The following is a 26,202-nucleotide window of genomic DNA, read 5'->3' on the forward strand; positions in this document are numbered from 1 at the left end:
TCAAAAATGAACCATGGGTCTCACCGGTTGACCGACCACGGCTCTGACCTACTGGGAACCCCCGTGAGTTTTATTGAAAATCAATATGTGCTGGAGTCCCAGCCGGTGGACCGGCCGCCCACAACCTAACCCGAGACCCCTCTCGATTGTTCTTCTTCGCCTATAACTTATATTAACCAATGATTCACGCATGTATCTTTTCCGTGATTAATAAGTGATCAATTTAGGACATGATTACGTGATGATCATGCCATTATGGTTACTCCTATTGTGACTCAAGTGTGACATTTTACATTGTGTGACTACTTGACATTCCTTATTTATTTGCCCTCGGACATTGGGTCACGGTTAGGTGCCATTGTTTCCGAGTTGGGCTATTTTTCCTTCCGCCTCTTCGGACCGGGGGTCACGGTTAGGTGACAAGGTTCCGATTTGAGGTTACTTGACTTTCGGGCACGGTTAGGTGTACCATGTTTCGAGTCTTGGATACGATTTGGTATCGTGTGTCGAATCGGGTGTCGTCCATCCCGAGAGTCTGGCCAGGTTTAGACTAGGACCGTATTATGATCGTCGTCCTACCAAGAGGTTGGAGTCTAGAGGGTTGTCTTGTTTGAGTTCATACTAAGTATATGTCTTACACTTGTTGAGTCGTGTCCACATGAGTGGGTTGACTTGGTGATTCTATTCCTTGATCGTACATTCATCCTCATATACCATGCCTATTCTATTAAGTATTATGCCTGTTTCACCATGATTGTTCATTATATCTCCTTATTTTTCATTGTTCACATATGTTGCATGATTGATATGTTCGATTAAGTGTTGTTTGTTATCTGCTTTTCGACATATTGTGGCTGGGAGAACCCTGAGTTACTCCCCACTGACTGTGGCGTTCATGTTTACATGAATGACAGGTGGTGAAGATGCTTACGTGGGGAAGACGTGTGGGCTAGCGAGAACTAAACCCTTGGACCTTAGTTTCTAATTTAGAAACCCTTAATTTGTTTATTCGTGGGATATCTTTTCCCCGCTTTCTAGACTTGGGTTGTAATGACCTAAGTTGCCTATTATTGTATCTGTTTCATTTCGCTTTTGACACCCGCGTGTTAATCTTTAACTAGTAAAATAAAAGTTTTTAAAATATCGCAAATTTCCGCTATAATTTATTAGTTATATTTCCGCGTTATCGCGGGGTGTCACAATGTTTATAAATTGTTAGGCGCTAGTTGGCTTAATTAAAATATTATTTATTTCCCGTCTCGTGTTTTATATAAGTAATCCGTTAATTATCGCTCTTTCACACATTCTATTTATTGGGCTTTACATGTTTATTTGGTTGGGCTTGTCATATTCATTCAAGTAGATTTGTCTTGTTAATTTAAGTGGATTTATCTTGTCAATTTAATTGGACTTGTCTAGTTTACTTATTGGGGGTATGAATAAGTCACTTGAGCTTTGTCACATTTTATTCCGTAATTTCATATATCGTAATTTATTCATTATCATTTATTATATTTTAATTTACCGGCATGTTAAATTATAAAATGGAATGTTCATTAATATAATACAAGTATGAGATATTTATTATAAGTACTTGTAAGAGTCGTACTCTTGATAATGCCTTGTATTGTTCTGTTGTGAGAGTCTTGGTCCTATCGGATACTAGGGGTGAGCCATAAGCCCTCTAGTTGCGATATGATCATCGGGATTGATGTTCCCATCCGTACTCATGGTGAGATGCAAGCCATGAGTATGAATGTGATATTAAAGATCCCGTGTCATATGATGTTTGCATGATCATTCTTACTCTTATTGTGACTCAAGTGTGACGTTTTACATTGTGTGACGACTTGACCTTCCTTTTTACCCCTTTCGGACCTTTGGTTACGAGTGTGTGCCATGTTTCCGGATTGGGTTATCTTTCCTCTCTCGGACCTTTGGTTACGAGTGTGTGCCATGTTTCCGGATTAGGATATCCTACCGCCTTTCTTCGGACCTTTGGTTACGAGTGTGTGCCATGTTTCCGGTTAGAGGTTACTCGACCTTTGGTTACGAGTGTGTGCCATGTTTCGAGTCTTGGATACGATTGGTACATCGTATGTCGAATCGGGTGACGTCCATCCCGAGAGTCTGGATCCAGGTTTAGACTAGAACCGTATTATGATCGTTGTCCTACCAGGAGGTTGGAGTCTAGGATGTAGTCTTGTGTGTGGTATCTCGGACATGCTTTAAAGGTGGCCTCTGAGTCGGATACTCCGTCTACACTTTGTGTCGGTCTTACACTTGTTGAGTCGGTCAATATGAGTTGGTTGACTTGGTTGCTCCATGGCCTTGATTGCATGTTTATTCTAACATATCATGCCTATTCTATTCAGAAAGTATTATGTCTGTCTCATCATGATTGTCATTATATCTTCTTGTCCTTCATTATCTACATGTGATGCATGACTATTATGTTCAATTAAGTGTTTGTTACTTTTATTTCGACATATTGTGGCTGGGAGAACCTTGAGTTACTCCCCACTGACTGTGGCGTTCATGTTTACATGAATGACAGGTGGTGAAGATGCTTACATGGGGAAGACGTGTGGGCTAGCGAGAACTAAACCCTTGGACCTTAGTTTGCTAGTTAGAAACCCTTTATTTGTTTATTCGTGGGATATCTTTTCCCCGCTTTCTAGACTTGGGTTGTAATAACCTAAATTTGTCTATTATCGTATTTGTTTCATTTCGTTTTTGGCACCCGCGTGTTAATCTTTAGCTCGTAATAAAAAGTTTTAAAAATATCACAAATTCCGCTTTAATTTATTAGTTATATTTTCCTTTTTATCGCGGGGTGTCACATACCTGGTAGAGTGATTTGTTACACGATTCCACAACCCTTCAAGTGTGAATCAAGTTCATTACTAAGATATTCTCCACCACGATCGGATCGTAGTGCTTTTATCTTCTTGTTCAATTGGTTTTCTACTTCATTTTGAAATTCTTTAAATTTCTCAAAGGCTTCACTTTTATATTTCATTAAGTAGATATACCCATATCTACTTAGATCATCGGTGAAGGTAATGAAGTAGTCATAATTACCCCTAGCGGTGATGGTCATTGGTCCACATACATTGGTATGTATAAGTCCCAATAGTTCACTAGCTCGAGTCTCTTTAACACTTAAAGGATTACGAGTCATTTTGCCTAGGAGGCAAGATTCGCATGTACCATATGATTGGAGATCAAATGGTTTGATGACATTAGTCGAGACTAATCTTTTAATGCGATTCTCGTTAATATGACCTAATCGACAATGCCAAATGTACGATTCATTTGGATCACTTGATTTGAGTCTCTTGGATTCTATGTTATAGATGTCTTTATTTGGATTCGAAGTTTCTAGAACATAAATGCCATTAATAGAAGATCCTCGGCCTATAACCAAGTCATTTCTAGTAATAATACAACAATTGTTTTTAATGACAAAATTAAAACCCTCTATGTCTAACATAGCTATTGAAATAATGTTCTTAGAAAGAGTGGGTACATAAAAGCAATTATGCAAACACATCTCAAATCCATTTGCCAAAACAAGTACGTAAGTTCCCTTGGAGGCGGCCGCTACTCTAGCTCCATTCCCAAGTCGGAGATCCACATCACCCTTGCTTAGCTTTTCCACGTTTCTTAGCCCCTGTAAATTATTACAAAGGTGAGAACCGCAACCGGTATCTAATTCAAATAATTAATTAATAATAATTGCAATAAGACAGTAATTAAATAAATAAGATAAATAAGCAACGACGGAGTTGGGCTTGAGCTTTGGGTTGTGTGCAAAGGAGAGTGTGGGCCAGCTATCATGACTTGATTGGGTATTGCCCGGGAATTAATGTCGGGATTGAACATTAGTTAACTTGCCTTAAGATCGGGTTTCCTAATTTGGAAATAATACTTTATAACTTATCTTATATAAAGGGACTCAACCTATGCCTTATACTCACAATAATAAATCTGAAAAATTACATCTAAGTGAAAGAGGGAGATCTAAAGACAAAAAGAAGGAGGAATTTAGAAAATCGAATTAATCGACTGAAGGTAAATATTTTCTAACTCGGTTTTATTATGTTGTTGTTCAACCACGTTTACAACCACCGTACTACACCCATGCTTTACCTCACTGGACCAGACCTGAACCGTTGCTAGGGTGGACCATAGAGATACTAGGGACCCGTCGTTGACCATCGTGGACCGTCGTGGTGGTTGTAAAGGCTGGGTTTTCGTAGCTGCTTGGTAGGGTTTGTCGAAGGGGTTAGAAGGGGATTCGACCCATAAGACTCGTCTAATAGGACCTGGGCTTGGTAGGTTTAGGACCAGAGGAGTGGGTCAACCTCTGTGGTGGTGTGTAGTGGCTAATGGCGCCACCTTTATGGTGTTTTTTATCGGAGTTGCGAAACAGGGGAACTTGACCCCAATTCGAACCCTAGTCCGGATGTGTCTTGACCTGGGTATGGTGGGGATGGGACCTGGTGGTTGGGTCGACCATGGTAGAGGTGTTGTGGCGGTTGTAGATGGTGTTTTGTGATGGTGGTGGTCGAAAAAAACGTGAAACAGGGGAGGTGTTGCGTGTTGGAGTTGCTGCCGGTGTTGGGTTGTTTCTATGGTGGTGTTATTGGGTCACGGAGATGAGGGACCAGCCCTGGAACTACCGTGGGTCAGTCATGATAACGGTGGTGGCTAAAGGTGGTGAGGTGTGGTGTAGAGGATAGGTGTCGGGGTTTCTGTATTAGTGGTGTTCGTGGTTGTTGTTGCTAGGGTGTGAGATTGTGGGGTTCTGGTGAAGGTATGGCTGGTGGTTAGGGGCTGGTTGTGTGCGTCGTGGTGCAGGCTAGTGGTAGCTGGGTTAGATGGTGTCATTGGTTGTTAGTGGTGTCGAGAAAAGACGGATAAAGGAAGGGTGTTTAACACGGTTTTGCCATGTAGTATGGGGTATGTGTTTGTTGATGTTTCACGGGTTGTGCATGGGTTTGGGTGTTGGGTTTTATTTAATTATTAAGATGGGTTTTTACGTAATAATGTACACGGGAAATAATTAATATAATTAAATTATAATTGTTTAAAATAATGAATAATGAATATAATTTATAAATTATTAAATACGAGTAATGAATTAATAATAATGGAACAATTATTTATGTTAGGTGACGGAATTGTTGAAAAGATTTATTTGGATTTCTACTTGTTGGATAGCTGTATACGGAGTATTTGCTTGCCAGGTAGGATAACGATTCTACTGGACTTTCTTATTTGTGTATCTTGTCATTCAATTGGGTGTTGTGACTATTGGATTGTGTTGTCTTTGATTGGTTTATTGTATGTCTAACACATTGTGGTAATAGCTTTTGGTGTGGTTATCTTTGAGATTGGTGTGGTTTATAGTCATTGTTGTTGTATCTGTTGGCTTGGTTATAAATTGGTAATCAGGTTTAGCCTTGCAGACATCATTGTAAGAGCCTTCGGGTGATGTGATATAAACTTACTGGCTGAGGTAGACATTATGGTAAGAGCTTTCGCGTGATGTATTATATACTTACTGGCAGACACCATTTAATACCTTCGTGGTGGTGTAAGGCCCCAGGCTGGTTCTGTAGACCTGTCTCTAATGTGTCTACTCAACTGAAGGTTGAGGGTTGAATTATGACTTAACGGGATGTTTAGGGCTGAATTATGAGAACAGTTGATTTGGCATTTGTGTTTGAATCTTTATACTATTTATACCTGTCTTGAGATTGTTATCCTACTCAACCGCAAGGTTGACCGTGTACTCGTGAACACCTGTGATGAACCATAAATGGGGAGCAGACTTGCAGGTGCTTAAGATTAGCTGACTTGGGAGCTTATGGGGATGCGTGAAGACTCGACCAGTCTACCTAGAAGTCTAGATCATATAGTTTAATAATCACTTTGTTTATTTCCGCTGCGAGTTAAAATTAAATTTATATTGAGTTTTTAGTTGGTTAATTTGTAAAGAACATGTAATCGCTAAATTTTATCTAAAGTACTTTGGTTTGCTGTACTTTGTTATTCACTACCTCGGGAAACCGAGATAGTAACAGTCCTATTTATTTGGGAATGTCTTGCAAAATTCTCCTAAATAAATGGGGTGTTACACTTAGCTTAATTGTTCTAAGGAACTCTAATATTTGCTAGTAAGGTTAAATATTTCCTTACATTTGAAATTTTGAATTGTTCCAAATTTTTCGAAATTTTGGTGTTCATGCTTAAATTTTGATTTTTCGTGTTTTAAACTTGGTTTAATTGACTAACAACGCTACTATCTTTGTTAGTAATGACATGTACCACTTTGAATCAAAAATTCCGTCTCAAAATGTTGCCCAAATTTTTGGAAACACATATTATAAATGACCAATTTTGATTTTTGCACTTAAAACCCTATCTAATTGTCTCTTGGTACTTGATCCTTGTTGATATTACACAGTGTTGTATTAAACTAGGAGTCTTACCTTACAAATCGCCTCAAATTTCGACATGTATGTCAGTTATACCAAAAATTTTGATTTTTATACTCCATTCTTTATTTAGTTATGACATAAAGCTTCAAATGTTGTTTAATAATGATAGGCATGGTCTTAAAACTTGAAAATCTTGTCATAAAGTTTTCCCAAAAGTTTAAATAGTGTAGAGTTCAGGCTAAATTTAATTGTTATGTTTATTTCTTGATTTAATTGAGTATAAGACTTCGATTTTGTTAGTGATGCATTGTATTGTTTTAAATGAAAATTTCTTCTCAAAATGTGACCTCGAATTTTCGAAATCTATAGCATACATGACCTAGTTTTGGTTTTGTAATTAAAACATGATTTCATTGTTCCATAGTGTTACAATAATTGTTAATAATGTTTTGTTTTGCTTATATATTGGTCTCAATGCATTATTTACCTCGCGGATTTTATGGTTTTTGTGGTTAAGACGTGTGGACATACGTGGTTGTGGTTGAGGAAATGTAAAGCGAAAGTGATTTGATGAGCTTAGGAGGATAAAGAGCAAGTGTTAATAATGTGAGAAGAGTGAATATGGTATCTTGAGAGTTATGAGTGGAAAACATGGGTTTATGGTAAGTTGTTCCATTGATCCGGATTTGAGTCGTGTAGGTAGGTACGTGTATGACGTCGTGAGGGAGAAAAAATCATGTGAGGAATGAGAATTCTTTTTTTTTTTTTTTTGACAACGAAAGGATAATAGCTTACAAAGCGACAATGCAAGCCACTCGACTGAGTAGCACCAGATCCTCGACAACTAAATCTAGCATTACAAAGCCATACCTAAGGCATACATAGAAAATATTTAAACCTAAAATTACAGCATAAAAATAAACTAGATCATCGATGATAGGGTAGATGGGAGCAGAGGAATAGCTACGAACAACCGAACCATCTTCACAAGCACACTTGACTTCCAGAACACATCGACGCGATCCAACAATATAGTGACGAAGACAAGGAGTACTTCCGCTCTTGCGAAAAGAACGAAGAAAGACAAAGAGATGATTGAGACAACGAAGTCTGCCATCAGCGGAGATAAGACTCCTACCCCTAAGAAAACGATCCCTATGGCCAAACGACCAACACATCAAGGAAGCCAACATACAAAGAAGAGAGGGCAAAGGAAGACCGTTAACCAACATCCAGTCAAAAGAGGCCATAAGACGAAATCCTCTGTCAAACCCCATCCACTGCTTACTACTAAAAACCCCGATGATGTTTAAGGGACAGGACACCCATAAACAAAGGGAGTTTATTATTGAAAAAGCAGGAAATAACACCAGTAGTAAAAAAGATGAACCATCAATTAGAAGCGGTAACCACCACATTCGAACTAACCAACAACACATCCAACATCCCGACACCGCCCTACCCAACACGCCACTACCAAAACAGGGTAACCAATCTGCCACGATCATGCTCCAACAATAAAAAAACACGGCCATACCAAACAAACCACACCACGAACAATTGGCCCAACAGATCCGACAAGAAACCAGAAAAGCCGAAAACAACCAAACTCCCCCAGGACCGTCGGCATGCAAAAACAACCCCGGACAACACAAGAGACCCAAAGACACCGGACAAGAAGCAACAACGATACCCGAATTACCACACAACACCTCCCAGGACCACCGCCACACGAACAGGAAGAACAAAAAACCGGACAGCTAATTAGAGGAAAAGGACAGGGGATCGATAGGTGGGGGAAAAGGGGGGATCACCATATCAGACCCAAAAAACGACCATAAAAAAACATCAAAGGACAAGACGGATGAGCTATGCTCACCAACAGAAGTCGGACAATCAAAACCAAACGGACCAACACAGAGGTGGGGGGGAATGGGGGGATCACCTCTGTGTTGGAAACCGGGACTACGGTGACAGGACAAGGGGTCGGCAGGCCGGGACCACCAGACAGAAACCTTACCGGAAAAAGCAAGGCAAAGGGAAAAAGGGGTTGCATGCAAAGCTTCGACGACAGGACAGGGGAAAGGGAGAACAGACGATTCAGATCTACAGAGAGATCGTCGTCGCCGACCGACCACCAAAAAAGAACCATCGGCCGTCACATAAAGAGGAGGAGGATCGAACCTGTAACACCCCGTATTTTATTAAGTTGGATAAAATTCTTTTAATTGCTATTTTGAATTTAATTACATCATTTAACGATTTATATATATATATGCTTAGCTAATTAATTAATTTCATCATAATTCGATACGTTAATTTTAATAATCATTAATAAGTTTATTTAAAGTTAGTTCGAGTTTATTTATTTAATAATTTCCGTTTCTTTACGAGTCCTTTTGAAAGTTGTTTTAAGTGAACCCGAGATGGATTTTGGGAACAAAACCGTCCAATTAGCTATTTTGAGCTTATTTCACTAAATTAGCAATTTTTATTAATATCCGTTAGTTTCGTAAAAATCGCTAATAATTCCGATTCAAGCTGATATTGTATTATTTACGTTAACTAGCTGAGTTTATTTTATATTCACTCATTAAATTTATTTATTATTGATTCTGTTTTATTACTGAAACTTTTACTTAAATCGGTTAAATTTAGCTCGAAACGGTTTTAATAACGATCGAAGTTTCTTAACGACGAAGAAACGTACGTATAATAAATAGCAGGCTAGCAGGCTGCTGTCTCATTTTCACAAACTCACACCTCTTTTCTTCTTCTTCCTTCTTTTTTCTTCTTTTCGTTCTGTTCTAATTTTTATCAGGTTTTAAATTGATCCTGCCACTCCGTTTGTCATCCGTTATCAATGATTTTCGTTCTATAGTGCTGCTTTCATCGTTCCTGTCAATCCGTTGTAAGTAAAATTCTTTTTCGTCATGTATTTTTACAAACGCAATTTATACTTTCAGCTTTATTTATTTAAGACGGTGTATAATTATATATAGGGATCCTTATGGATGTTAATTAGTCAGTTGTATAGTTGAGACGGTGTATACTGATATGTGGAGATGATTGAGACGGTGTATACTGACCTCTAGGGATCATTTGGGATGCTAGCTAGTAAGTGTTATATTTAAGACGGTGTATGCTGACATGTATGGATTATTTTGGGTGATAATTGGTGTGTTTTATAGTTGAGACGGTGTATACTGACATGTAGGAATTGTTTTGGACTGATTTGGACTCTGTGTTGGGGCGATTTTTGTAGTCTTTAGGGACTGTTTTTGAGTTGCTTTATACTTGTGGACTTCCGCTCTAAAACCGTTTTAAATGCTGACTTAGTTGGCTCAGCTAGGACTGTTTTTAGGCGCGAGAATGGAGTCTTAAGGGGGCGATTGGTACTCTGTTTTGGGCAGGGACGAGAGCTGTCATCGTGGGTTTTCACTTTGCATTTGAGGACTGGAGTTGGGGTCGAACTTAGGCATCTTTTGGGTTCTGTTTTGGACTGATTTTTGGGTCGGGTTATGAAGTAGTTTGTGTGAAGGGTCTGAGTTGGCTCACTAAATGGGAAATTATATAGGTGAGATTAAGGTTAATGTGGCATTAGTATCCTGTAAGAGTTTAATTTTATTTGAAGCTTGGAATTACCGTATTGAAGTGTCACGTAAAACCTATGTATACAACAAGTGTCTAAAATTCGAGATAATAGTCTAGGATTAGTTATCTATTTAATTTCCGTCTCATATTTTATATAAAGATAATTCGTTAATATCGTCCTTTCACATAATTTTTTTTAGGTAGCTCATATGTGGTTGAAGATGAAGAGTAATTTTGGGTTTTAGAAGCTTTCTCAAGTTATTGCTTGTCTCTTTGCTAGCTTAAGGTAACTATTCCGAGTTACTCGACGAATTAATGTCACATTAGTAGTTGATGTTGTGCTTGTTGTTTGTTAAGTGTTTAGGTGATTGATAATGTGTTACTTTCGTTTTTCACATGATAGAAATTAGAAATAGCATGAGAATGATATTGTGATAAATTTTGTGATTTGGGCCAAAGTAGGCCAACACTCTGAGCTGGGCCAGATTGACCGAACGAGTTTGGTCAAGCTAGGTTTAAACCAGTCAGCCTCGATTTGACCGATGACCCGTCGCGGGACTCGGGTCGAGGGTTTGTCTTTGAGGTGAGATTGGTTATTGAATATTTTACGTTGATGCCTTAATATTTGTAATTATCATTTCACATGTTGGTTGTTGGATGAATTGGCTGCCTTATACTTCAGTCTTGTTGCCTCTTTGCTATTTTAGCTTGTTCTCATGAATTATGAAATTAACGGTTAGCTGGAATTTGGATTATTATTGATAATAGAGATATTGTTGGATTGTCAGCTGAATTGGGTATCCTACTTGTCTTGTGTGGTGTGGGCTAAAATATTCAAGCTGGGACTAGCTGGGACTAGGTCCTAGGTGAGTATTTCGGCCTTCATCATAGATAGGCCTTTATAGTATTTGACGAGTATATGTTCACTGCTTAATAGCCTCTGTGTTCCTGACTTGGTGGGTTTATATCCAAGTTGGGGCATGACCTCGTTACTTATTTTGAGAGTAAGTGGTCAGCTTAAGTACTAGCCAACCCTTTGGTGGACTCCTTAGGGTACTCACTTGGTTTTATAAAATAGTGGGTCTTGGGTGCGGTGGTGTGTATCCGCATGTCTAGGTCTCAGATTTTTAGGCTAGGGTTGTGTTGTGTCTTGGCCATGTTTTGATAGAACCTCTGAGCCAAGATACCGGTTCGATTACCTTCCCTACCTCGTGGTATAGACTCGAGTTACAGAGTGACTATTGACGGGACTAAGAACTTATGCCTATCTTTGATATATTGTCCTTTCTTGTTTGATGATTCTATGAATCATAGAAGGTGAGATGCAAGCCGGCTATGGTTGATAGAGTTTGGATTCTTGGATGTTATGTGATTCACATGATAGGGTAGTATGAGTCGGTCTAGTAATCACATGCTAGGAGTATGTGTTGTTATATTGTTGTTCACATGATAAGCACGATTGTCTAGCATCTATATGCTAAGGCTATGTGTTATTCATATTCATATTCTTATGTTTACATGTTATATTAATTATGATATTTCGTGGTCGGGAGAAGTCGAGTTACTCCCCACTTTACGTGGCTTTCGTATTTGTATAAAATGCGAATGACAGGTAGGTGATGCATATATGGGGTACATGGACGAGCTAGCGAGCAAAGTAACCTTGGAATCTAGATTGGTTTTATTTTATTGTGACCCTTAAACACTTTTTATGTCACATACATTTTAGGGACATATGTCTCCCTTTCTCATATTTGGGTTGTATAACTTTGTTTCGCGACTTTAGCGATGTTTCATTCATGAGATTTATTTTGGACCTTGCATGTTTGACACCTTCCCATTTGGATATTTTTATAACAGGTTCAGGTTTCAAAAATTACAGGTTTTTACCCAAATTGAACCTATTACAAACATATCCATGCAGCTTTATTCTAGATTTACGTGTTTACTTTTCCGCGATAAGTGAGGGTGTCACAGTTGGTATCAGAGCATATTTGCTCCCGACGCACGTTTGTGCACCCCAATATAAATAACTTGACCTTAAAATAATAAACTTGAGAGATGGGTAAGATGGGTAGACTTAGGACCTTATGTTGTAGTCTCTTTGTGTTTGCTCTTTGTTAGGTACTAACCTGTTTGTTGATTGTCATTTAATAATTGTTGCGTTCTTGGATCAATGACCGTGAGCTTATCTATAGCTAATGGAGTTATTACCCTTATTATAAAAATAATTTGAACTAAAGGTTTTGAAAATATTTTAATGTTTTTCACTGGTTTTAACGTCAATTAGTGTTAAAGCTTGTTATTCGAGACGTCTGATAATTAGTTTTATCATTTGTTGGTGTAAAAATGTATTTTTATGTCTTTGAATTGGAATATTGATGTTCTTGAGTGATCGCCAAGAGTATCTCCGTTCCATTGAAAGGACACTTATATTTTACGAAGATCAAGATTTAGTGCCGATTGCTGAGGATTGAAGATTTGTTTAACCTTTGAAGAATGCTTCTACTTCCTTGAAGATGTTTCTCGTTCTTTTTGTATCTCGCCTTATTCTTAATCTCTTGGTGCTTATCCTCCTTCTAAACTCCCTTCTGTTTTACTTTAAAAGCTACGCTTCTACTCCTAACTTGTCCTTTGTTCTTTGCTTATCCTCCCTTAACGCCATTAGATAGTACTCTTTCTTGTGAGGAATGTTGACCTTGGTTGGAAAATTCGACTTTTGAGGAGATTGTTTGTGTCTAACCCTTAATCCTGGTTTTGAGAGGATGTGATGTTAGAAAGACTTAAGTAAGGTGATGAGACATACTTAGTGATTCTTATACCTAGTTCCTTGACAAAGTGAGTATAATTGATTGGTAGATTCTTTGTGTTAGGAATGAGTTGCCTATGTGATTAAAGTTATAGAACTTGGCTTTGTTGTTTATGTTTGGGATTTGAAAGCTTAGTAGGTTGAGCGTCGTCGCCTTAGGGGTAAACATGAGATGAGTTTAGAATATGAATTTGGAAGAAAATCCATTTTTAGATGTTAACAATCCCGTATAGATTGGGGATGTGATTTGGTGTTAGTTGTTCCTTGAGAACTTTGTTGAGAAGTCTTTGTCAATTCATTCTTTGGTTTTTTTTTTAAACATTGAGGTTGTGTCGAGTGCTTGAGATAAAGAGATGCTTTTATACTTGAGTGGTAGATTTGCTTTAGGGAAATCCTAATATGTGATAAGATAGGTAGAAGAAGTATCTAGCCGATTTATCACCCCTTAAGCGAGCGTTTATTTTACCTTGACCCTTGTTTGGGATTTGGTCGTTTTGTCATGAAGGTACAATACCCTAATAGACGTGACCTTGTTAGAGAGAACCTTAAGTTTTAGGAAGCGTATGGATTAAGCCTTAAAATCCTCTTTCGTACCATTAATCGTTTTCCTCTCTTTCGTTCATACCTTGGTTGGATTTGATTCTTAAGTATAAAAGTTTACTCGTTATTTCCTTGTCTTGAATACCTCCCTAATTCTAATATCTCTTACTAGTTGTTAACTAGTTATCTTTATGATTCGACTCTTTTAGTCTCACACCCTGACATGTTGCTTAAGTTTCCTTGTTGTCTAATTTCCCTTTCTCCTTGATCATAAGCGTTACCGTTTATACCTCTTTTTCTCGCTTCATCTTGCTCCTCCTTTAAGTTTGACACTTGTATCTTGTGAAACTCTATCTTTGACATCTTTGTAATTTTGACTTCAATTTCTACCCTATGAAATTCATTATAGCTCTCTTGAGGCTTAAGTTTGAGCTCTCTTAACATACTTTGTTTTTATGCTATCTAAGTTACTTTCCTTTTTGTACAACTTCTAAACTTTCAAGCTACCAGTTTCGATTCATTTTTAAAAGTTTATGTCACTTCTGCAAACCTAACCTATTTTAAAGATTTGAAAATGAAAATTCGATTTAATTCTCTAATTGTTCTTTGAGTATAGACTTCTTTATCATGGTTTTGAGTTGCTAAACCTGAGATTTTTGTAAATTTTATCCAATTTCTATTCACTTTGATCTAATCATGATGCCTTTGTTAAAGTTTAATATTATATTTCAGGAATTTAACTCCCCTTTTAGTTTAAAGGTGAAACCTTTATTTCTATTTTGGCTTTTTGCAAAAGAAAATTTGAGTAGATTACCTTTCTCTTATTTTGATTTTAACGTTGATGGGATGTTAGGACTCGTTATTAAAGGCGTCTAATAACTTGCCCTGCGCTTATCGGCGAATGATTTTTATTTTAAATCTGTCTTTGACATGGAAAGTTAGCGCTCTTGTGTGCACGACAAGGGCAATTTCGTTCCATGAATGAGACTTATACATTTGAAAACTTTTCATTAATGTTTCTAAAAGTATTTTGATTTTCGATTTATACAAATGATTTGCCTTTGACCTTATCTTGGATTTGGAATGTGATGTTCTTGAATGCGCAACGAGAACACTTCCGTTCCTCGATGAGAATCGTTCATTTTAAAATTTTATTTGAAACTTTTGAAAGAATTTTGATTCTTACGATAAGTGACCTTTTAAATGTTTTGGTTACCGATTCCAATTTCAGTTTTATTTTTATAACCTTTCATTTATACTTTCAAGTTTCGAGGACGAAACTTTTTAAAAGATGGAGTGATTGTAACACCCCGTATTTTATTAAGTTGGATAAAATTCTTTTAATTGCTATTTTGAATTTAATTACATCATTTAACGATTTATATATATATGCTTAGCTAATTAATTAATTTCATCATAATTCGATACGTTAATTTTAATAATCATTAATAAGTTTATTTAAAGTTAGTTCGAGTTTATTTATTTAATAATTTCCGTTTCTTTACGAATCCTTTTGAAAGTTGTTTTAAGTGAACCCGAGATGGATTTTGGGAACAAAACCGTCCAATTAGCTATTTTGAGCTTATTTCACTAAATTAGCAATTTTTATTAATATCCGTTAGTTTCGTAAAAATCGCTAATAATTCCGATTCAAGCTGATATTGTATTATTTACGTTAACTAGCTGAGTTTATTTTATATTCACTCATTAAATTTATTTATTATTGATTCTGTTTTATTACTGAAACTTTTACTTAAATCGGTTAAATTTAGCTCGAAACGGTTTTAATAACGATCGAAGTTTCTTAACGACGAAGAAACGTACGTATAATAAATAGCAGGCTAGCAGGCTGCTGTCTCATTTTCACAAACTTACGCCTCTTTTCTTCGTCTTCCTTCTTTTTTCTTCTTTTCGTTCTGTTCTAATTTTTATCAGGTTTTAAATTGATCCTGCCACTCGGTTTGTCATCCGTTATCAATGATTTTCGTTCTATAGTGCTGCTTTCATCGTTCCTGTCAATCCGTTGTAAGTAAAATTCTTTTTCGTCATGTATTTTTACAAACGCAATTTATACTTTCAGCTTTATTTATTTAAGACGGTGTATAATTATATATAGGGATCCTTATGGATGTTAATTAGTCAGTTGTATAGTTGAGACGGTGTATACTGATATGTGGAGATGATTGAGACGGTGTATACTGACCTCTAGGGATCATTTGAGATGCTAGCTAGTAAGTGGTATATTTAAGACGGTGTATGCTGACATGTATGGATTGTTTTGGGTGATAATTGGTGTGTTTTATAGTTGAGACGGTGTATACTGACATGTAGGAATTGTTTTGGACTGATTTGGACTCTGTGTTGGGGCGATTTTTGTAGTCTTTAGGGACTGTTTTTGAGTTGCTTTATACTTGTGGACTTCCGCTCTAAAACCGTTTTAAATGCTGACTTAGTTGGCTCAGCTAGGACTGTTTTTAGGCGCGAGAATGGAGTCTTAAGGGGACGATTGGTACTGTTTTTGGGCGGGGACGAGAGCCGTCATCGTGGGTTTTCACTTTGCATTTGAGGACTGGAGTTGGGGTCGAACTTAGGCATCTTTTGGGTTCTTTTTGGGTGATTTTTGGGTCGGGTTATGAAGTAGTTTGTGTGAAGGGTCTGAGTTGGCTCACTAAATGGGAAATTATATGGGTGAGATTAAGGTTAATGTGGCATTAGTATCCTGTAAGAGTTTAATTTCATTTGAAGCTTGGAATTACCGTATTGAAGTGTCACGTAAAACCTATGTATACAACAAGTGTCTAAAATTCGAGATAATAGTCTAAGATTAGTTATCTATTTAATTTCCGTCTCATATTTTATATAAAGATAATTCGTTAATATCGTCCTTTCACATAATTTTTTTTAGGTAGCTCATATGTGGTTGAAGATGAAGAGTAATTTTGGGTTTTAGAAGCTTTCTCAAGTTATTGCTTGTCTCTTTGCTAGCTTAAGGTAACTATTCCGAGTTACTCGACGAATTAATGTCACATTAGTAGTTGATGTTGTGCTTGTTGTTTGTTAAGTGTTTAGGTGATTGATAATGTGTTACTTTCGTTTTTCACATGATAGAAATTAGAAATAGCATGAGAATGATATTGTGATAAATTTTGTGATTTGGGCCAAAGTAGGCCAAGACTCTGAGCTGGGCCAGATTGACCGAACGAGTTTGGTCAAGCTAGGTTTAAACCAAATCGACCTCGATTTGACCGATGACCCGTCGCGGGACTCGGGTCGAGGGTTTGTCTTTGAGGTGAGATTGGTTATTGGATATTTTACGTTGATGCCTTAATATTTGTAATTATCATTTCACATGTTGGTTGTTGGATGAATTCGCTGCCTTATACTTCAGTCTTGTTGCCTCTTTGCTATTTTAGCTTGTTCTCGTGAATTATGAAATTAACGGTTAGCTGGAATTTGGATTATTATTGATAATGGAGATATTGTTGGATTGTCAAATTTGAATTGGGTATCCTATTTGTCTTGTGTGGTGTGGGCTAAAATATTCAAGCCGGGACTAGGCTCGACTAGGTCCTAGGTGAGTATTTCGGCCTTCATCATAGATATGCCTTTATAGTATTTGACGAGTATATGTTCACTGCTTAATAGCCTCTGTGTTCCTGACTTGGTGGGTTTATATCCAAGTTGGGGCATGACCTCGTTACTTATTTTGAGAGTAAGTGGTCAGCTTAAGTACTAGCCAACCCTTTGGTGGACTCCTTAGGGTACTCACTTGGTTTTATAAAATAGTGGGTCTTGGGTGCGGTGGTGTGTATCCGCATGTCTAGGTCTCTGTGATTTTAGGCTAGGGTTGTGTTGTGTCTTGGCCATGTTTTGATAGAACCTCGAGCCAAGATACCGGTTCGATTACCTTCCCTACCTCGTGGTATAGACTCGATTCTGAGTGACTATTGACGGGACTAAGAACTTATGCCTGTCTTTGATATATTGTCCTTTCTTGTTTGATGATTCTATGAATCATAGAAGGTGAGATGCAAGCCGGCTATGGTTGATAGAGTTTGGATTCCTGGATGTTATGTGATTCACATGATAGGGTAGTATGAGTCGGTCTAGTAATCACATGCTAGGACTATGTGTTGTTATATTGTTGTTCACATGATAAGCACGATTGTCTAGCATCTATATGCTAAGGCTATGTGTTATTCATATTCATACTCTTATGTTTACATGTTATATTAATTATGACATTTCGTGGTGAGAGAACTCGAGTTACTCCCCATCGACCGTGGCTTTCGTATTTGTATAAAATGCGAATGACAGGTAGGTGATGCATATATGGGGTACATGGACGAGCTAGCGAGCAAAGTAACCTTGGAACCTAGATTGGTTTTATTTTATTGTGACCCTTAAACACTTTTTATGTCACATACATTTTAGGGACATATGTCTCCCTTTCTCATATTTGGGTTGTATAACTTTGTTTCGCGACTTTAGCGATGTTTCATTCATGAGATTTATTTTGGACCTTGCATGTTTGACACCTTCCCATTTGGATATTTTTATAACAGGTTCAGGTTTCAAAAATTACAGGTTTTTACCCAAATTGAACCTATTACAAACATATCCATGCAGCTTTATTCTAGAATTACGTGTTTACTTTTTCGCGATAAGTGAGGGTGTCACAGAACCAAACAGGCGGAAAACCAAAGATAGAGGAAAGGATATTCGCTGGAGTTAGGCCGAGGAGAAAGCCTAACTCCGACGAAGGGCAGGGCGAGATCAAGGGGGGAGGTGAGCGGCTAGGGGAGGCGGCAGCTCAAGGAGGAGATTTAGGGATTTTCTTTTTAGAAAGGGGAAAGTTAGAGAGAGAATTTTTTCAAGGTTGATAGTGTTAATGACCTACTTGACGAAGAGGAAGAAGGATAATCGGTCTATTGGTTTAAACTTTGAATGAATTGTTAAAGGTTAAATTAGGTTTGGTTAAGTAGTGAGGTAAGAATTGTGAGTAAAGTAATATTGCAGGGAAACAGGTTGTGTATGGATAATTGTTGACAATTAAAGCGGAGGAACCGAGAGATATGGACATGTAAGATGGTTGACTAATGTGCTTTTGAGTAAAAGACATTTACACTAATAGTAGTGTTTTGTAATTTTATGACCTACAAATGTTGTTACGTTTAAAAGACTTAAATAAAGAGTATAAAAAAGTGAGTTTTAGAGATAAAGAGAGAAAAGCTAAAAAAAATAGAGAATTAGGGGAAACCTAGGGATCATAAATAGAGAATTGTGAGTAAACTATGACGGCCGCCAAGCCTTCATCGTCTTCTTTATCATCAACAACCAAAAAACACAAAAATAGTAACCAGTTTTCGCGTCTTTCTCAGGATATGGATGAATTTCCAGCTCTATCCAAGCACGATGGACTCAGTAGTATAGATAAGCTTAAGGAGAAAATTATCCATGCTGTTGTAGGGAAACCACAGTTAAATCTGGAAGGATTAGTGGAGAATTTGCCGTATGAGGACGAGGAAGCTGCTGTGACGCTTGAGGTTATTGAGGAGGAGCTAGAAGCCTCTGATTCTGATCTCCTTCGATTTACACCTTAGGAGGTTAAAGTGGAACTCGACTTTTGGCAAAACACTGTCTATTGCTTCATACTGGGTACCAGTCCTCCATGGGAGATTGTTGAGGCCTTTATCAGACGCTTATGGAGTAATCATCAGGTAGACCGATTATCCTTCTTACCTAATGGCGTATTCCTTGTTCGCTTTAAAAGCATGGCAGCAAGGATGGCTGTGTTAAAATAGGGGCGCTTTCTGTTTGACAACAAGCCACTCATTGTTAAGCCTTGGTCACCTGAGATTGAGTTGATAAATCATGAAGTCCAGTCTGTTCCTGTTTGGTTCCGCTTACATAAACTTCCTCTAAAATTCTGGGGTAAGGGTATTGCCCGTATTGCTGGATTCATTAAGAAGTTTATAAAATGTGATCAGGCTACTGAAGAGAAAACTAGAATTGGCTATGCTCGCACAATGATAGAGACCGTATTTGGTAAGCATTTACCTCCAAAAGTTAAATCTTTAGACGAATGTGGTTCTCTAGTTGAGATTGAGGTTGAGTATGAATAGAAACCAGTAATTTGTGAGAAATGTAAGGGAGTTGGACATAGTTCTGGTGAATGCAGAAAGGTAAAAACTAATCCTAAACCTCCTGTAAAACCAGTTATATCTAAGGTATGGAGGCCTAAAGTTGCTCTTGTACCTACTGTCCAACAGGGCTCTGGCAAAGCCCCTGTTAGTTAGACTCCAGTGGTGGCAAATGTGACCAAACTACCTATGGAAATACAACTTAAGACACCTGTATTTTGGCAAAGAAATGGCACATACTCCATGGTTTTAACTCCTGCAAGACCTGTTGTACGTATGAGCAGTAGGGAGATAACTGATGGTGGATACAGTATTCACAAGTTTGGTCAACAAATATTTTTAGAAGCTCTTAAAAAATTTGGTACACCCAAGGAAGGGATTGGGACAAGTGGTAATGCACCTCACCATGTGGTGAGGGATGCATAGCCTTGGCTTTTGGAATTTGAGGGGAGTAAATAGGCCTACTAAGCAAAGACATGTTAAATGGATCATTAGTGATGAAAGGGGTTTTAGTCGCCATTCCCTTATCAAAAACTATTTATAGAATAATCCAATTTAAGTAGTACAAATCGGGGTCGAACGCAAATATGGCGGGGGTTGCTAGTTAGCTCGTTTAAGTCTCAAATTAGTCTAAAAAACGGAGGAGGTTTGACTAATTGTAAACTAAGATGCAAACAAGATATAAAATTAAACTAAATGAAGTTGTTTTTTATTAATGAAGGAAAACTAAGGTCTTTTGATTCGCTTGGGTAAATAGAGGAAGAAACAATGTTTAACAAGAGATGGGTGAAGATAATGGTCAAGGACCTATGTCTAATTTCTTAGACACCTTAATTTCATCGACAAGTTATCACTTAGTTAAGATAAACTAGTCACAAACATGACATAAAGACCATCCAATAGCATGAGCACTAAGATAGGCCAAACATGTCAAGGAAAAGTTCAAACTTTCATTTAAACAATTCAACAAACACTTCATATGCATAAGAGTAAAGACCAATTAATCATCCAAATCAAAGTGTTAACAACCCAAATTTATCCCCTATAATTACCCAAGATCCCCCATGACCTTAGATAAGACTACTCACACATACTTATAAGAGAGAAATTAAGAGATAAAGAAACAAGCATGAATAACACAATAAACATGGTTACAAATTCAACAATTGATTGAAATAAACAAGAAATGTAAACAAACAACAAGAAATGAGATTAAGAAGAGAAATTATACCAAAAGATAATAACTTTGATTGAAATATGGAAGGATTCTTCAATCCTCCAAATACAACCCAAAATAACTAATTGTAAACTATTGAGAAATTGTAGATCTAAACTAAACTAAGAAGAATTAGACTAAAATTAAGGAAAGATTAAAACTTTAAATAGAGAATAATTGAGAGAGGAAAATAAATATAACTAGGGATCTTGTGTAAAGTAAGAGCCTAACTATCTAATGTGTGTGTAGAAAAAAAAAGAGGGTGTGTTATTATTTGGCGAGAGGCTTCTAATTACTAGTCTAGTCAATCTAATAATAATAATAATAATAATAATAATAATAATAATAATAATAATAATAATAATAGTAATAATAGTAATTGTAATAGTAGTAACAATAACAATAACAATAACAATAATAATAATAATACCCTTCTTGCAAAAAAAAAAAAAAAAAAAAAAAAAATAATAATAATAATAATAATAATAATAATAATAATAATAATAACAAAAACAAAAACAAAAACAAAAACAACAACAACAACAACAACAACAACAACCACTACTACAGATACAAGCTATAACAACGGGTAAAAACCGTTGTTAAAACAAAAAGCGGACGTTGTTAAAGCGGCCATTTTAAAAGGTATTTACAACGGTTAGGTTATTTACTAAAACCGTTGTGGAAATTATTCACAACGGTTAAAAGCCGTTGTTGTTGTTGCGAGTAAGTCGTTGTGGAAAGTTTGACAAAATTTTGGTGGGAAAGATATAACAACAGTTACAATATAAAAAACCGTTGTTGTATCTTTCCCACCAAAATTGTGAAAACTTTTAACAACGGTTATACGGAATATAATCGTTGTTGAAATTGTTAGTAACAACGGTTCTTCTTTTAAAACTTGTTGTTGAATATTATGCGCGGGTAGGTATTTACAACTGTTCTTCTTTTAAAACATGTTGTTGAATATTATGCGCGGGTTGTGAAAGGTATTTACAACGGTTTTTGTTTTAGTAATAGTTTTTATTACATTTTCGTAATTTTTTTTAAAATTAAATTTGTTTCATGCCATTCAAAATCCTGCATATATCAGCAGCATAAATCACAGCTGGGTTCATCAGAACTCAATAGATACAATTCAACCACAACAGCAGCATCATACTTACAATTTGTTTCACTTTCAGATTAATTCATACTAACAATTTGATCACTTTACATGAACTAAGATTCCTAAAACTGTGCATCCCCCTAGCTCTATCTACAAAGATCATTCCCTAACTTCAACAAAAAATTTACTAAGCTGATCTAACCGCTAAGTATCATGCATTTAGTCTTCATTGCAATGTTCTAAGACGTATTTGCCCAACAAGTCCCTTACCTCGTCTATTTGGTGCCCTTTGTACTCAGGTACTTGTGGCGCGTTGATTACATACTGCGGAAAAAACAAAGACAAGACATTATTGATTGACAGCAGCATTAGTGTTGTTCATTAGTGTAACAACATACATCATTCAAAGATAAAGAACATCATGGTATAACAGCAAGCAAGACAACATCAGCTCTAATTTAAAAAAAGTAATAAACACATTATTAAATTACTAACCTTTTCTGGAATAAGGATATATCTTCGCATAATTTCCTCTAACATGAACCGACAAACGTAGTATCCACATTGTATGCTATCCGGCTGGCGAGGGACCTATTATTACATAAAAAACGAAGAGACGAGGAGGCCCACATCAGAATCTTGCACTTTAGGTATTGTATTTGCGCACGTATTATTATTAAAGACAGATTTTTGTTCTTAAGGTATTGTATTTGAGCACGTTAGCTTTTTTTCTTCTCGAAGGCCCTTTTTTTATAAAAAAAAAGGCAAAAACTCATATTTTTGGGGCAAAAATGAGCTTTTTGCTATAAATAAAAATTGAAACTTAATGTTATTATAAATAAATCAGTATTATAAACTTACTTAATAATCAAGCCCTTAAAGGTCTCATTTGGTTCTCTATTCAAAGAATCCAACCAAAAACTTTCTTCTTGGCTTTAGGCATGATGGCTAAGTAGCACCCAATGACTCCTACATCAAGAGACATCATCATTATTAACAAGTACATATATTAGTTATGAAAATGCAATTGTAGGTGGAATCATAATATTAATTTTTTTATTACCCGATTTCAATATAAGGGGCAAAAGTGAGCTTTTTGTTTGTCGCCAATTCCCGAGCAATATAATCTACCCTATCTTCGTATGAAATCAATGTGATATGTATAGATAAAATATAGGGGCACAAAAATCCGTATTGATCACATGGAATCTTGTTCTCGGGGATCACTCTCGATTTCAAGAACCTACATTATTACGGTATTAATTCCGGTATTTAAAACATTATCTAGTCAGAATATTAGAATATGAAATGATTTATTAGGAAACTTACTTCATCCAAACAAATAGGTGTTGGACATCAATCTCGAGAAGGCCAGACCAAATGGCTAGCGCTCCATGACAAATTGCTTCGCTCAATCCCTAAAATATCCTCATCGAGCGAAATAATTATCCATTGCTCGTTTGCTATGCGACGGCTAGCCTCCAAATACAGTTGTCTCATCGTCAGCGTTCTTACTTTTTTCATGTATTCGCTCCCACAAAAATTAGTGGAGGTTATACTCCTAACATCTTTCAGTTCGGGGAAATAATGCTTTTCTCTTTTTGTGCTACTACCAACCTATACATGTAGATAAATAGAATAATAAAAAATCCAAATGTAACATATCCTTGTTGGAGTAATAAAAATAAAAGAGTACTTAAATACCTCATCAACCTGCTCTTTCAATGATGAGGCAGTAGTAGGCATGTCTGGGGACTTAGGCTTATCCGTCTTTTTTGTCCCCTACACAAAATTTCCATGCTTTTTAGAAATACAGAAAAAATATAAATAAAGGGAGGTTTTTGAAAAAATGGAGAAGTTAATTAAATACCTCATCAAGTTGTTGTTTCGACGAGGTAGTTGGCATGTCTGGGGACTTAGGCTTATCCGTCTTTTTTGTCCCCTACACAAAATTTCCATGCTTTTTAGAAATACAGAAAAAATATAAATAAAGAGAGGTTTTTAAAAAAATGGATAAGTTAATTAAATACCTCATCAAGTTGTTGTTTCGACGAGGTAGTTGACATGTCTGGGGACTTAGGCTTATCCCGCTTATCCATGTTTTTTGTTCCCTACAAAAAAAATAACATATAAATTTAACATATAAAAACATTTAACATATAAAAATTTAACATATAAAGGTATTTTTCTAACCCCAACTGCTTTCGGTTGAGGCGGAGACGAACGAGCCAGGAAGATGTGAGAATTAGGCCATTGGATGAAACTTCCAACCGCATCTGCCAGAATGGTAATGTCGTCACGAACTGGGACGGGCAGTTGAAAATTTTCATGGCCTTCAAAGACTTGAGTTATCTCCACTTTTCTAGGATTCGGCAAAAGTGATTCGCCATGAACCAATAAAGTTTCCGTTGACTTGGTGGGCAAGTCTACGAGACCCCGGCCAACATGCACAGGTTTCGCCGAATTAGGGTCAGTAAGAATAACTACCTTCCTGTTTATGGCCTGAAGAATACACATACATTATATATTATATCCCAAAATTTAATAGAATTCATATAAATTTCACTAATAAAGACTTCATGCATACCTTGCCGAAAACTGGGAACTGATTTGAAGGGGATGTATACTGTTGTTTTTCATCAGCCGTCTTCTCAAGTTGCATCCCTTGATTATTGTCAGTTGTGGCGGATAACTCAAGTTGCGTCCCCTTTTCAGTTTCATTTACCTAATAAAATTAACCAATGGCACGATGTCAGAAGTTATAGCATTAGAGCTGGCAGGGAACACACCCCCTAATCTTACCCAAAAAAAAAGAAAAGAAAAATAAGGAAGTCATATATTTACCTTATCGGCTTTAGTTGTTAAAAGTTCAGAAGCAGTAGGTACCTGATCTTTCTGAATCTCGTTGACCAATACTTCCTCCTCATGTATTGCCAAGGTAGTAGTGTTCTCGGCCTCTTGACCAATCTGTTGTACCTTACCCCCTTTAATGACATCCTCCATCATCTTCAATTCTTCTTCGGAAAGCTTGCCTCCAGAATTCATCTTTAGTATCACGGATGCCAATAACTGAACCTGCGTGCCAAAAATGTAATGTTTAAGCAATTTGTTTAAAACAATAACATGTGAACTTAAATGAAAATAATAGAATAAATGGTACCATGTCAGCCTTCTCAGCCTTAGCTTTCCTTTTCTTCTTTTTCGGGGCAGTTGTCCCATAATATTTCGTGACTCCAACATGTAACAAGACGCCCCTCAATCGACCTGGATGTTCAGGTCGGCCGATCGCTCTAGCAAGAACGTCATCACGACCATTGGGAGTGAATTTCTCTTCTTGTACCTCCTTCAATACCTTCTCCTACAATATATTAAATGAACTTCAAATTATATTTGTGACTAAAATAATTAAGTTAGTAATGAACTCGTCTTAATAAAATAATGCTTACTATGTTGGCCAACACTTCCTGATCATATTTGTCACACGACCGGGATCCTTTAGGCGTGTGCCCTTCTTTATAAGTTACGTGTCGATTCAAGTCGGTCACTCCTTTTGCCACCTACACATTAACATGGTAACAGTTATATATATAAATGTGTATCAAGTCCAAGTGTGATTAAAAAAATCAAATAAACAGGGGAATGCATGCTACTTACGAGTTGGTCTTCTATCAATCTGTAACTGCCTCGAGAACCATACCATTTCCCCTTTTTGCATGAAATGTTAGCACGATTTCTTTTGCTAACGGCCTTCAAATTATATAAAAGCACAAGTAGATGAGATAATAAAAAAATTATAGAGAACTCATTAATTAAAAAAATGATAGGTAAATCATTAAAGGCGAGAATACTTAACCTCAAACTTCTCATTAGCTCGAATCGCTTTCAAAAGATCCCATTGTTCTTGAGAGATGGTGGGACACTTGTTTGACGGTGTGCTCTTACGCATTTCCCCCATCTCCTTGTCCACATACAACCAATACTTACCAACGTCACACTTCCACTGCCTTAAGACACCCCCTGCCTTCTGTATTAAATATTTATCACAGCATTCGGCAATATCAAAGGCTTCCTACATCATCATGTCATAATTCAATTTACATAGCATTCAATTTACCTCCAAAATAAAATGTTTTTTCGCTACATAAGTTATCATACCTTTATACGATCCAAGAATAAATGCGCCAATTTTGGATTCAAATTCCTAATTTCATCTAAATGGATAGGCACAAACTGTCTTGTGCAATATCCAATCCAAATGGATAAATCCTTCGCATTTGAAATAGTATGGAAACCCTTCGCGTTCCATCTTATACTAAGCGGCTGTTTAGCTGCTATAGCTG

At 36.8% G+C, this 26,202-nt stretch overlaps 1 long non-coding RNA gene across 1 annotated transcript; it reads left to right on the top strand.

Annotated features, from left to right (window-relative positions):
- Positions 1-18,694: 18,694 nt before the first annotated feature.
- Positions 18,695-22,371, top strand: LOC141626988 (uncharacterized). Its single transcript, XR_012536551.1, has 2 exons — positions 18,695-19,443; positions 22,162-22,371. It is a non-coding gene; the product is annotated as an uncharacterized LOC141626988 (long non-coding RNA).
- Positions 22,372-26,202: the final 3,831 nt, after the last annotated feature.

This window comes from Silene latifolia, chromosome Y, assembly GCF_048544455.1.
Source record: "Silene latifolia isolate original U9 population chromosome Y, ASM4854445v1, whole genome shotgun sequence".
Classification (NCBI taxonomy): Eukaryota; Viridiplantae; Streptophyta; class Magnoliopsida; order Caryophyllales; family Caryophyllaceae; genus Silene; species Silene latifolia.